The sequence below is a fragment of the Lynx canadensis genome, chromosome B1 (assembly GCF_007474595.2).
Source record: "Lynx canadensis isolate LIC74 chromosome B1, mLynCan4.pri.v2, whole genome shotgun sequence".
Taxonomy (NCBI): domain Eukaryota; kingdom Metazoa; phylum Chordata; class Mammalia; order Carnivora; family Felidae; genus Lynx; species Lynx canadensis.
The window spans coordinates 22,262,404-22,277,563 of NC_044306.2; the positions used below are offsets into that span (position 1 = coordinate 22,262,404).

The 15,160-nt window shown below is 36.7% G+C and overlaps 1 long non-coding RNA gene across 1 annotated transcript in view; it reads right to left on the minus strand.

Annotated features, from left to right (window-relative positions):
* LOC115511824 overlaps nt 1-7,294 on the minus strand; it is a 31,926-nt gene extending 24,632 nt beyond the window's left edge. Inside the window, exon 1 of the long non-coding RNA XR_003968194.1 lies at nt 7,107-7,294. This is a non-coding gene — a long non-coding RNA (uncharacterized LOC115511824). The remainder of the gene's footprint in view (nt 1-7,106) is intronic.
* Between the last annotated feature and the right edge of the window lie 7,866 nt (nt 7,295-15,160).

The following is a 15,160-nucleotide window of genomic DNA, read 5'->3' on the forward strand; positions in this document are numbered from 1 at the left end:
GACACATTGGCTTGTTTCCAGACTGTGTATATTGCAAATAAAGCTGCTATGAACCATTTGTGTAGAGGATTTTATGGGAACACAAGTTTTCTCTGGCATAAATGCCCAAGTGTGCAAAAGTAGGATTTATATCGTACCTGCCTATTTACTTTCTGTAAGAAACTGCGGAGCTACTTTCCAAAGTGGCTGTAGCATTTTATATTCTCACCAACGATGGATGTGATCCAGTTTTTCTGCATCTCTAGCAGCATTTGGAGTTATCATTATTATTTTTTAAATTATAGTCATTACGATAGGTAGTCAGAAATAATGAGAAGTAATTCATTGTCTTTGCAGTTTGCATTTCCGCGATGACTAATGATGTTGCACATCTTTCCATGTGATTATTTGCCATCTGACTATCCTCTTTGCTGAAATGTCTCTTCATGCCTTAAGCCCAGTTGCTATTTTTTTTTTTTTACTATTGAATTTGGAGAGCTGTCTCTATATTCTATGTTCTAGTCCTTTTGCCAGACGTGTGGTTTGCAAATATCTTCTTCCAGTCTGTTACTCATGTTTTTATCCTACCATCATCATTCACAGAATAAGTGTTTTTGGTTTTGATGGAGTCCAAATAATCAATTTTCACCCCCAATTGTCAGGCTTTTGGTGTCAAGTCTAAGAACTGTTTGACTTGACCCAAAAGTTTCCCCCCCCCCTTTTTTTTCTAACTGGTTCAGAGCTCTACACTTTAGATTTAAGTCCATAATTTTTCTTGAGTTGATTTTTGTATATGGTGTGAGGTTTAGGTTGGGATTTTTGTTTTGCCCACGGGTCCAGTTATTCTAACGGTGCTTGTTGCACAGGCTGTCCTTTCTCCGTCAAATTGCTTTCACTCCTTTGTCAAAAATCAACTGAACATACTTGTGTGGATCTCTTTCGAGATTCTTTATTCTTTTCCATTTATCTAATTCCATCCCTCTGCCAGTATTTCACTGTCTTGGTTACAGTACTGGCATTATAGGCCTTAATAGCAGGTAGAGTGATTCCTCCTATTTTTTTCTTCCTGTTCGAGACAGTTTTATCTGTTCTGTGCCTTATTCCTTTCTATATAAGTTTCAGAATAAGCTTGTCTGTGTGTACAAAAAGACTTGCTGGAATTTTGTTCATGTTAAATTTTCAGCCACCCTTAGAAAAATAAACTCAGAATCTTTCCAAAAGAAGCAAAAATAGAATACAAAAATTTTTAATGGAAATTCATTAAAATTCTGTCAGTCCGATGCTCAGTATTAGAATTCCTTGTGTAGGTTGAATGTTTCTTGCCTGAATACCTAAGTTGATGTTCTATAGCAGAAGCTGGCAAACTTTGGCCCATGCCACCTCTGTTTAATAAGGCCTGTGAGCTAAGGATGTTTTTTACATTTTTTAAGGGTTGAAAAAACAAACACAGAAGAATATGTGACAGAAGCCATATGTTGGCCACAATGCCTAAAATGTATCTGTCTCTTTAAAGAGAAAGCTTGCTGACCCCTGTTCTATAGTGTCACACATTTGCATTTTGGAACATAAAAGGAAATAAATTGTTACCATCTAAAAAATGTAAAAATTCCTCACTGATAACTGCATTTACAAATATATACACTTCTTTTCAGCCAAGTTAAGATCACCAAGTAAATGAATCTCTAAGCTTTTGAATAGATTGTATTAAAATTATGAAACAGGGGTGCCTGGTTGGCTCGGTCAGTTAAGCTTCTGATCTCGCGGTTTGTGGGTTCAAACCCCACATCAGGCTCTGTGCTGACAGCTCAGAGCCTGGAGCCTGCTTCAGATTCTGTGCCTCCCTCTGTCTCTGCCCCTCCCCCACTCATGCTCTGTCTCTCTCGCTCTAAAAAAAATGAATCAACGTTAAAAAAATTTTTTTAAATAAGGAAAAAATAAAATTCTGTAACAGACAACATACGTTTCTAATTTAATGTAGTTTTGCAAACTGAAAAGCACAATACTTTTCAAATAGAAGGTATTATTATTCACATTATTAAAGCAAGATAATTTTATGGAGGCAGTAAAGAATACTGCTTATTAAGAACATGGATTTCTGATGGGGCGCCTGGGTGGCTCAGTCAGTTGAGTGTCTGTCTGACTTTGATTTTGGTTTAGGTCATGATCTCACAGTTGGTGGGTTCGAGTCCCAGATTGGGCTCTGTGCTGGCAGTGCAGGGCCTGCTTGGAATTTTCTCTCCCTCTCTCTGCGCCTCCCCTGCTCGTACTTTCTCTCTTTCTCAAAATAAGTAAATAAACTTTTAAAAAAGTTTTTAAAAGGAACAGATTTCTGAGCTAACTGCTGTGAGTTGAATCCTTGCTTTGTGACTAGCTAGTTGTGTTATTGGCCAAGTATCTTAACCTCTGTGAGTTTTAGTTTTGTCATCTGTAAAAAAAAAAAAAAAAAAAAAAAAAAAAAAATGAAAACAGTGCTCATATCAGAGTGTCATAGTGATCATTAAATGTGTTAATACATGTAAAGAGTATTGCAGTGGCTGAAATAAGGATCTGTGTAACATGCATTTACTAGTAATATTATTACTTATATGCGACTCATGGTATTCTTTGTTAACATAGACCAAAAACTAACAACTTATCCACATCACCAAAATCTTAAGGAGATGATTCTTCTCATGGTAGTTGTATTTATAACTTTTAAAGGAAATAATTTGACATCATTATTCATTCAAGAGATACGGATTCTTTAGCTAGCACAGTGCCAGGCACTGCGATGGTCAAAAGATACAGGCTCTCCCCCCACAAGGACGTTACAAGGTGTATCCTTGAAACTGATGCAGTGACAGACCTGTATATTTTACTCAGTGTAAATACAAGTAAATAGCATTCTGTGAAATTTAAATGCCAGCCTGTAAGCTGCAATATACTTAAGTAAACATATCAACATAATGGATTTTTTATTACCTGGAAAGCAGAAATCATGAAAATAGGCACAGAAAACTAAAATGTGAACATTACCCCAAGTTCCGTGCTTCAGAGATAAATCATGAACCTTTCTAATTCTGGCACAAAGTTATTGTATATAATTTTTATCTCACAATAATAAAGCGGACATGCAAAAGAATGCCTTGCCATCAAGTTATCCAAGTTGCATTTGTATAGAAAAAACCAATTCATGACTATTAGAGGCACGTTACACTGAGCTGTAAATCAGAGCAGGAAGGCAAGCTAAATTTCTTCGATGCAAGTTTGATTCTCAAGGGTTACCTAACTGCAGGCTAAAATGTAGCTGAACACATGAATAAGCTTTTCACTTTGTTGTCATGTTTTTTAGTATAGTTGGTTTCCTCTCAAACTCAGACTTGATAACTACTTTAAGTGTAGGGTCATTATTTTAAAGAGATGAAATGCTATGTCTGCTTTATGTGACAGAAAAGGAAACTTTCTCCCTCGATTTCCTTCCTTAACCTGCATTGTGCCTGTTATCCAATTATCCATCATGGCCAGTATCTTTATACTAAACAGCTAAAACCTTTCCAGAAAAAAAAAAAATCATTTCTAAAACGCAGGAAACATAAACATATACAAAAAATTTCAAGTAAATTTCTCTAAAATTTCCTACAAAAGATTAACCTGTTTGTAAGCCAATGAGTGAAAGGACATACCAGCTTGTGATTCAGTAAAATTTCTTCCATCCCAAAGAGGGTAACCCGTAAGAAATATCTGGAAGTTTTTAAATAAGTTTTCCGAAATGTTATTTCTTGTTCGTCACTTTGTCACTAAAATCTTTAACCTGCGGTGTAACTTTTGTGGTTTGAAGACATGAGTCCGCTGACATCAGCACGCAGTCAGAGACGAACCAGATGGAGAGAGTATTGAGATTTCTGCATATATTAAGCAGTAATACTCCACTTGAGATAACCTTTGCCTTAGTGCTTCATAAATACTTCCTTAGGCTGGAACGGGAATCCTATTCTTTGTATGATCGAAATTACCTACTAACCTACTAAATCTCTAGACAAAAGTCCTCCAATCTGGCTTTCGCTTAAGTACAATATATTTAATCCTATACCAGATACGTGTTCCCTTTTGAGACCTCAAGAAGAATAATACATTGAGGGATACTAATAGTTTCCCAATTTAAATAGGCCTCAAATTTCACTTTGCTCTTAAAACAGCCCTTCTAGTTTCTGAACTTGTAGAATGATTTTCATGGCCCATGTCTCAAATGATTTTAAAAAGGAATGAAATATCTTCATTAAACATACAATCATGATTGAGCTGAGTTTTCCTGGTTTTTCAGACATTTAATGATCAAAGTTCATTTGACCTTAAGTGAACTGATGATGTGTATATAATAGCTAAATTCTGAAGCTATCTTTTTATTTGTAGAGGCATCCTCTTAAGCCCAGAATCCCTAAAATATATGTTCGGTCCCCAGATCGGAGGTGAAATAGCTAAATGATTTGTTTGCTGGAACATCTGAATATATTCAGCACCACAAATGCAGAGAAGCCTAACAGAAAGTAATTATAGGCCCGTGTTTACACCCACTTATTAGTAAGACAGAGCATATTGTGCAAGCAAGGGGTATCCACACGCTTTACGTTTAACAAGTTATCTCTCAGGCAGCTGTCATTTTGCTGAAGATAAGAGAGCCACACATCAAATGTAAATTACTTTTCACCTCATCGATCAGAGTCAAAAAAGAGCGCTTAAAAGTAAACAAAACCACCAGGCTGCTCAGCTCTCCCTGTGATTTAAGTCAACAGTTGGCATGAATGCTGAAGGGGAGTAAAGAATTAAGAGTACACGCAGCTCATTCTTCCTGGCTAGACAAATAACTTTCAGAAATTTAATTCAATTAACCAAATATTTATGAAGTGTCCACCGTGGAGAATGCAGAACAGGCTTCTCTCCTTTCAAAAGCCTACCATCTCTTAAATGGGGGTTGGGATGGGCTGGCGAGTGGCCAAAGGGCAGAAAGAGAGCTGCTAGGAGAATACAAATAACTAGATAGTAAAATAAATATGCACACTGCCGTGAAAATTCAAGGGAAGAGATCTCCTCTCACACAGAAAGTGTAGCGGCCAAGTGTACATACTTCAATCAGACCCTTGGTCTAACTTTTAAGAAAATAGAGACACTGTGGTATACATGACTTGACCTTTCACAAGAAGCTCTGACCTTGCAACAGTATCAACCAGGAGTCCCCAGCAAGTCGGTTGACTACTGAGTTAACAATTCTGAATTAACGAATCTGCACAGGAAAACCTAACCCCAAAGAAGAGGTCCCTGCCAAATGACTTGTTAACATTCCTTCAAGCATTATGGCTTTGTGAAATTACAGTTGTTGACTAAAATAGAGTTGTTGGCTAAATATAATCAACGAGGCATGTATGTAGGGGTCTAGTATCTGCCTTTATAAACACTGATTTAATGAAGGCAAGTTTTCATGGGGATGGAATTGAATTCACAACCGCATCTCTGTTTAATAATATTAATTTCAGGGGCGCCTGGGTGGCTCAGTCGGTTGAGCGTTCGACTTTGGCTCAGGTCAGGATCTTAAGGCTCGTGAGGTCCTGCCCTGCATCGGGCTGTCTGCTGTCAGCACAGAGCCGGTTTCGGATCTTCTGTCCCCACCTCCCTCCCTCTCTCTCTCTCTCTCTCTCTGCCCCTCCCCTACTTGCTCTCTCTCTAAAAAATAAAGATTTAAAAAGTAATAATAATTTCAGAATCATCAGAGCAATCTCGTTTTACTGAAATCAGGTCTGCATTTTTTATCCAGGCCTGGAGAGGCAGGGGCTGTCCAGAGATCCACGGTCTCTCCATTTCTTCCCTGTACGGCACATCCTTGTCCTCATGCTGGGGAGCAATGACAATGGCCTGTCATCACATCCATTCTAGCAAGCTCATAGGAGAAAGGAGTAAGGAGGCAAAGGCAAAGCGTGCCCACAAATTATCTTCCACAAACATTCCTAGAAGCTGCCGCACAATGAATTTGCATCTTGTTTTATCTTCTTTAGCAGAGTGGAGTCACGTGGCCACACAAGTTGAAAGAGAGCCTAAGTAATGTAGTTTTTCTTCTGCATGGCCCTGTGCCAACTGAAATCGAGGGTTGCTCTGAGAATAAAGGAAAGAATAGATTTTGGCCTCTTCCACATTGGCTGAAAAAGTATACATTCGTCAGCTCATCGTTAGTCCATAACCAGCCAAAGTATACTTTGCTAAGATGAGAAAGTATTTGGGAATTTTTATCCAGGAATTTCACTCCTGGGGATTTATTCTGAGCAAAATCAAAAAGGAAAAAGTACTAAATGCACAAAGATGCCTTTCACAACGTTATGAACGGAAGAAGGAGGGAAGTTCAATGACCTACAATAGGCAAATAGTTATATAAATATTGATAATTTCACAATGAAATAATATGCAGCAATAAAACATACTTATGAATTTTACACAGACTCAAGGAATATATTAAGTGAAGAAGTATATAAAATGCCTATATACTACTATTAAAATAATTTAAGAACAAATATGCATGAAAAAACTTAGAAACATATATCAAAATAATACTAATGTCTATCTTGGAATAGTAGGATTAAGAGACACTTTTTCCTTTTTCTTCCAGTTTTTCATTTATAATGCAATTTAATATCAGAATATAATACAATTCAAATAATGATTAAGGATTTCCTCATTTTTCACACTTTTCAATCCATAATATACTACTTTTATTTGTATTTCATGATTCTCTCTAGTCTTATCTTTTATGTGTAACTCCCCAGTTATATCTGAAGGTGTCCATTTTTTAAAGTATGAAAAATTTTGTCACTTCAGGTGACTTGAATTTATAAATAAATAGAACTTAGATATTCACGTTGTATTTGCTACACCAACCAACTATTATTTAACAAATTCTATTTAGAAACTGATTGCTTTTGTTAGTAAGTTTGAGTTTCCATGATTGAAGTTTTAAGTTTTTAGTGAAACCTATATTTTCTGTTTTAAGTTTGATGAGTATACCTTGTAAACATGCTAAACAATAAATTTTGCTAAATGATAACAACCAACTATTTAAAATTCATGCAAACCACTCATGGGAATATTATTATTTATTAGTCGCTTACCATGTATTATTCAGTATTAGTGGCCATCTTTTCTTGGGTTTATATGGAGAAGATGTCTGTAGCCAAAGTAAATCCAGGAAGTGATGGGAACTATTTAAAGTTCCAAAAGACCAAAATGACCACTTTCTGTGTTGTCTAGACTCTGGAAAGCTCTTCCATGAGATGTATGGATGTCTTAATGTGTCCTCCAGAAACAATAAAGGAAACAAAATGACTCATCATTTCCAAATGAGCACCCAGTAAGGGTACTGAAAGTAACGTGATATGAGAGATCAGATGGTATTTAACTTAACTATTTCATGTAGGAGTGTTTTTTCATGTGGGAATAATAGGATACAAAAATCAAATTTTATCTGGAAGTGGCTGGGTGGCTCAGTCAGTTAAACATACACCTCGATTTCAGCTCAGGTCATGATCTCAGGATTTGGGAGATAAAGCCCCACGCCAGGCTCTGACCCTGGCAGCATGGAGCCTGCTTGGGATTCTTTCTCTGTCCCTCCCCTGTTTATTTTCTCTCTCTCTCTCTCTCTCTCTCTCTCTCTCTCTCTCTCTCTCTCTCCCTCCCTCCCTCCCTCCCTCCCTCCCTCTCTCTCTCTCTCAAATAGATAAACTTAAAAAATGAAAGAGAAAAATCAAATTTTGTATGAATTAGAAGAAGAATAAAATCAAAACAAAAATGGTTCAGCTGCATGTTGAACTTTTTGTAAAACAAGGTGGGCAAATTTGTATGATTTTAGGAATTCACATACAGGTGCCTTGTCTCCTCTGAAATAATTCAGGCACCCTGGAAGACAATCTACAATGTTCCTAACTACCCACAAAGTCTGACCACAGATCTTTAAATTGAGAGAGACAGGTTTGTTAGAGGAACAGAAAGTTACAAGGGAAGCAAATGTGTCAAAAAAAAAAAAAAAAAGGGATACGTGCTCACATACAATACTATTTGCTTCTGGCACAGACTCAAATACAGATAACTTACCTCTATTAAATAAATGACTTCAGAAATACCACAAGTTTAAGAAAAGCTTCTCCGTAGTAAAAGTCATTGAACTGAAATGTATTCATATAACAACTGTGTAAGGAAATGTCTGCAAGAGCATTTTTATATGCTCTTGTTAAAACTGAGAGAAAGTCCTGTAGCATTGGCACAGACATCGTTACAGTTTCTTGAGTAAACACAATGTCCTCTGCCAGTTCACAGGGGATTTCCTGTCCAATTAGTTAGTCACCCACCTCATAGCAAGAAGAGTGTCATATGTGGGACACGTCTTGACATTATTAATGCACCTCATCATTGTTCCAATTTCCATGCAGTTCATTTTACAGTCACTCAAATTTTCCACCATGCATTTTATTACCAGACTACTTAAAAGATTCAAGCAGGTTTATAAATGAAAGAAAGGTAAGATTGTTTTGGATTGACATTCTTGCCAAAGGAAGAAAATCTGTAACTATCAGGGAAATATGTTCAAAATTGATACAGCAGGTAAATTAAAAAGACGGGCTGCTATACGCAGATATGTGATTATTAGGACTATATTTAATGGGCAGGGAGGAAATGTAGGAAACATAATGTATCAGAAAAGTAGGAGAACTCGCTTGTTAGTATTTAATGAGGAAAACGGTTATGTTCCCCCAAAGTCCTATTATGCCACCTTTCAGTGACCCTAATTGATTGGCTGAGTTAGTTAATGAGGTACTGTGTGCTAGTAATGCTAAGCAAAGACCTCTGTTCTTATTTTTTATGATAGCACGGATTGATTGCAGAGTATTCACCGGAGACTGGCAGATGTTTCTGGATGTTTCGTACATTTCATTTTCTATCTGCAGTGCTGAGATATTGTTCTTTGCCTGGAAAATTGACATTGAATACTACTTTTAATAGCAAACACAGTGATGTCTTTAAAATTCTAACTTTATGATAGCTCTGTTCTACATTTAGTCTAAGAGAAGAACTTTTGGGAAAACATGCATTTGGTAGAAATCAGAAACGTGTGCTAGGTGAGACTAAGAAAACACGGCACAGAGTCTTTAAGAAAAATTGGCCTAAGCTATTTCTGCCTCAAAGATTATAAAACCATAAATGCTATATTTCTTAGGCAAAGGAAAAATAAAATAAAAATATGATTTGAAGCCTCGTCAAGAATTGGCAGCTTGTTCAAAAGTAAAAGCTAGTCGCTTGTTTGTTGATTAGGATACCCTCACGAAATGTCCTAATGGCAAATAAGCCCCTCAGTCTCTGTTGAATATTTTCTCATTTTTAATTCATTTGACATTCCCATTAAATCCATATGTCTTAGTCCAAGCTGCTATAACAAAATACCATAGACTGGGTACTTCGATAACAGAAGTTCTCGTAGTTCTGGAGGCTGGGAAGTACAAGATCAAGGTGTAGGCCAATGTGTTTCCTGGAAAGTTTTTTTTTCCTGGCTTGCAGATGGCCACCTTCTCTCTGTTGTCTCACATGGCTTTTTGGGTCCATGAATCAGGTGGTGGGTTGGGGGTGGGGGATGGAGAGAGGAAGCAAGCCCTGTGATGATTCCTCTTGTAATGGCATTAATCCCATCATAAGGGCCCCACCCTCATGACCTCATCTAACCTAATTATCTCCCAAAGGCTCTATTCTCCCAATACCATCATACAGGAGTTGGTGCTTCAGACATAGGAGTTTGGAGGGAATATACACATTTCATTCATAAAGTCATATATTTACAGAAAGGTGATTTTGTGGTAACTAAACAGAATACTTGACTTTTTTTAGATAAAATTTTTTTAACTTTATTTTTGAGAGAGAGAGAGAGAGAGAAAGAGAGAGGCGGTAGGGGTAGAGAGATAGAGAGACACAGAATCCAAAGCAGGCTCCAGGTTATGAGCTATCGGCATGGAATGTGACGTGGGGCTCAAACTCATGAACTATGAGATCATGACATGAGCCAAAGTCAGACGCTTAACCGAATGCACCTGACTTTGAATTCCAACTATATGGTTTCTTCTTGGTACAGTGCTTGGCATGTATAAGGTATTCAAAGTATGTGTGCTATTTTACATATATTATTAATACAAACTGTACATTTGGAAAAGAGGGAAGTAGAAAACTATTCGTGCTGGACGTTGAGAAGACAGGGACCCTACCAAATGTAAAGACTGGGCAAAGTCTTCATTCAACCTCAGTGCAAACAAGCAACTTGCTTTAGTGGAGGCAAGGTACAGGGTGGATAATAGTTACTAAATTCAGATTTTTTATTTCATACTCAAATCGAAGGGCTAACTTTCCAACAATTCATCATGCCAAAATATAATATATATAGATTTGTGCACAATGTCATGTAGCCCTGCAATAGATATAATAATAATTTTGTTCCCCTTCATAACTGCTTCAAAGAATTGTGTTATTAATCTACCTCTTTCTTCATTTCTTGAAGTAATTTACTCTGTTTATTCTTGGCCTTATAAGTCTGCTTATGGTGAAATGTTATAGCATTTAAATGTAGGTATTACCCACCATTGCAGGATTTCAAAAATACATGGAGAGATTGCTTTATTCCTTTATTATTCCTTTATTTCTAAAAGTTTCAAAATAAATCATAAAATGTCACGTTATCTAAGCACCTGATGGAACAGAGCATTCACAAGTAGGTAAGGCAGATATAGAAATAGCCAGACAGCCCAGGAGCTCATGTGCTCAGGTCCCGGTGTTGTTTTCACCTGGTGAAACCTGCTTGGGGGACTGATATAAAGTCCTGCTTGCTTTGATGAGGTGAGGCAGGACAGCATATGTGGGGCTTCACTGTTCCGTGCTTTTGGGGAGGGATACAACTCAATAGTTTATCATCAGTCAGTCCCTAAGAGACCAATGTCCTCCCTTTCTCTGAAGCACTGTTCTATGTAGAAATTTCTGCCAAATCATTAAAATCTATTCCTTCGAAGTCCAGCAGATTAGAGGCTGTCTCGTTCTTCGGGTTCCCTTGGAGACTGATTCTGAGAGATTTCCATGTACAGCTTTTATTGGTGAGTGCTCTTAGAAACACCCTTCAGTGCTGAGGGCAGCAAGATTCAGCAGAGAGAGAAGCAGTGAGGGGCAGCTGCCATAGGAGTCAAAGCCAATTTTTGGGAGCCTCTGAGTCTCCCAGAATCTTCTACACTGAAGCAAAGGGATGCCACTACCCTGGGGAAAAACAGGAAGTAAAACTGGGTTAGAGGTAAGGGGTAGGGCTGACTTTGAGGTAATTGTAAGATGTCAAAGGGGAAATTTCCAGGAAGCACCTGTAAAGATAGGTTGGGAGTTCTAGGAAAAGGTCAGAACTGAAGATCCTAATTTGAGAGAAGGTGAAGGGAATTTTCAGGGAGAGCTTAAGGAAAAATAAAGTCAAGGAGTGTTTTAGCAACCAAAGAGAATGAGTAGGGGTCATCGGAAATGGACAAGGAGACTCAAGAGAGAATGAGGCTGGAGACTCTGGGGACGTTCTATAATAGGAGTGGTAAATAAGTTAAAATGTTGTAGTCTGGTAAATAGGCTTAGGGTTCTAAACCTATTTCTTTGAATTGATGATTAAAAAGAAATTGTGACCTCCTTGAAAGCATTTTGATATTGTCATGGTGAATGGAATTAGCATTATTTGGGATACAAAATGAAGTCATTGGGTAGCAAATATTTGACTGCAAGGAATTTAGTGCCCAGCAGAAAAAAAAAATACAGCACATAGCATGTAGGCAATGAGTATTTGTTGAAGAAAATAAAAGAATACATAGGCTATATTTATTTATTTATTTATTTATTTATTTATAAATATATATATATAAAATAAATATATATATAATAAAAATATTTTATAATATATATAAAATAAATATATATATTTTTATATATATAATAAAAAAATTTATTTATTTATAAAATATATATATTTATATATATATAAAATAAAAAAGAAAAGACCTTTCTGAAGTTGGAAAAAAACATATATTCCCTTTAGTTTTGTATGATCTATATTTTGTTTTTTCTCTTTCTTGGGAAGCTGAGAAACTAGATTGCATTTGGTTGTATTTCATTTTTTGGCTATCTGGGCCATTCAGTTACTGCTCAAGGGGCAAAGGTAGAAAAGCATCATTTCAAAAAGCTCTCATTGGAAAAAACCAGTATCATTTTTTAATAATAAGATATGCTGAGAGGGACACATTATATGGTATTCTTGCCCAAAATGTAACACCTGAATCTCATCATGAGGAAACACCAGACAAACCCAAATTAAAAGACATTTATAAAGTAGCTGGCTTGTTCTCTTTAAAAATGTCAAGGTCAAGGAAGGTTGACCCAGATTAAGAGGAAACTGATTCAGATTAAGGGAAATTAAAGCAATATGGCAAGTATACACAATACGTGATGTAAGATTGCATTCTTCCTAGGCAATAAATATCTACAAAAGACATTTATGAGACAACGGATGACCGTGAATTCAATAATACTGTTGTGCCAATGTTGAAATTTCTTATTTTGAGAATGATAGTACAGTTATGTGAAAGAAAGTCTTTGTTTTTAAGAAACAAACAGTTATTTCAGGGTGAATAGGTACAACATCTCCAATTTAATCTCCATTCATTCAGAAAAAAATTACAGATAAATGATTGATAGATGATAAATTAGATAGATAGAAGGATAGAGAGAGAGAGAGAGAGAGAGAGATGGATGATAGGAAAATTGATGATAGAAAATAGATGGATACAGTAAAAGAATGATAAAGTAAGTTGGGGAAAATGTAAACAATTGGTGAATCTCAGTAAAGCATATAAGAGAGTTTCTTAACTTTTCCTGCAATTTTTCTGTAATTTTGAGTTTATATTAAAAAGTCATGAAAAATAGTCTTGAAAACTAAAACAACACTTTGGTTCCAAAGTTAAGTCTCCATGTTGGGAATTTTTATTAAATCCAAAGGTACCAATGCACTACAATAAGGGTACTGTGAAGCAGATGCAAAAGCAATCCTGCAGAGAATGGAAAAGGGTTATTTTAGGTGGTAATGGGCACAAGGAGTTTTGAAATGAGTACATTTCAGGCGAACACTGCCTGTGCAGTCTACTGAAACTGTCAAAAAGTAAGTTCATGAAACACGTTGTCAGGAAATTCATCCACATAAAAACTGCTCAAACTAACAAAAAGATGAGACAGGATCAGCTCCCTGAGCTTTATGAACCTTTACATTTATACTGATGCTATTTTCAAAGGAGGAACAGTCAGGCATGTTTTGTTTTCCTTGACTTTGTGGGTTTAGAAATTGACACGATTCAACAGTACATGAATGTATCCTAATGGTTTGAAAAGAGCTAGTGTAAGAAAAGACATTGAGAGAAATATAAGAAAATGGTGTTGAAAAGGATGGAAATCTCTGTCCAAAAATGAGAAATGGAAAACTTTCCCCAAAACAGTGTGGAAGGTCACACTGATAGCACAAGGCATTCATCAGGCATTGCCGATGTTCACTGGTCTTTGTGGAAGGCCCTTCTTTCCCGTCTATGATGTATTTTTATTCTCAAAGACTACGAAGAGACTCACTTCACTTGTGAACTAGTATCCACAAGTAACAAGTTTATTAATTTTTAAACAATCAGCTCCCTCTTAAGGATCTAAGGTTTGCATGGCTATTTGACAAAAGGCGAAGCTTTTGTGAAAACATGACTAAGCAAAATGCAGCAAAAGTAGGCCCTGGAACAGAATTGCCGATACTATCACCTTACTTTTTGTGAAACAAACATATAAACACACACACACGCACACACGCACACACACACAACTTTCTAGTCGCCATCTAATATCCTATAGTCCTCCCTCTCTTGTTTTCCAGAGCAGCCAGGCACAGACAGTAACATCTGACTTACGGCACCACATTGACCGTGTTCACATTAAGCCAAACCAATGAGTGTGGTTTTAGTTTTCCTGGGAACTAGTGAGAGTGTAGGAAAAGCAGACTCAGTGAGAAGTAAACTTTAACAATATACCAACTTTGAGTTCATTCTTTGAGAAGATGGAATCAATACTAATGACAGACAATAGCATGTGGTATATATCAAGATATTCAATTCAGTAAATGAGGAAAATGTGGGAGACATCGGTCTTCTTTGCTTGCATGCTTTAAGAAAATATAAAGGCAAGGATCTAATTATTTGGTAGGATAATATTTGGATTTTAAATTCCTTACCTAAAACATTTATATTTATGTACATGAAAAAAATTGAAATGTTGTATTTAAACATTTCTAAATCTTCTCCTTCCTAAAAATTCCTTGATTTTTCTGATTCATTTAATATCCTCACTGTCTTGATAAACTTCAAAGATTTTTCCAAAACTCCCAGCTGTGGGAAGTGTTGCTTTATGCATCATAAAATTAGGTTGCACATTTCAAATGTGTTCTCTGGCTCTCGATTCTTCATGTCTAAACAAAAGACATTATGAATCTAAGTAATAATAACTATCACTCAGATTAAGAATATTTCAAGGGGCGCCTGGGTGGCGCAGTCGGTTAAGCGTCCGACTTCAGCCAGGTCACGATCTCGCGGTCCGTGAGTTCGAGCCCCGCGTCAGGCTCTGGGCTCATGGCTCAGAGCCTGGAGCCTGTTTCCGATTCTGTGTCTCCCTCTCTCTCTGCCCCTCCCCCGTTCATGCTCTGTCTCTCTCTGTCCCAAAAATAAAAATAAACGTTGAAAAAAAAAAGAATATTTCAAAATAGTATGCGTTCACACAGATTGTAATGAAAGTACTATTTTTACATTTTATTTATTTGAAACCATTGTAGAAATTTCTTATCTAAAACTATTGGCTCCCAGGTAATTCAGCCTGCACTGTGATTTTGTGACACAAGGAAAAGAAATGTATGTAGAGGCGCCTTAGGCTTGTTCCTTACTAGCTCTTTCTATTACTTTCTCTAGGGAAGGCTGGCAGAATAAAATAGACTTATTTTTCCCCTTGCCGAATGTATGCTGTTGAATCACCCTTGTTTTTCAAAGGCTTTCTCTACCCTTAGTTTTTGGAGAAAGAAGTAACTATGACTGTCTTGTTGTGAAAA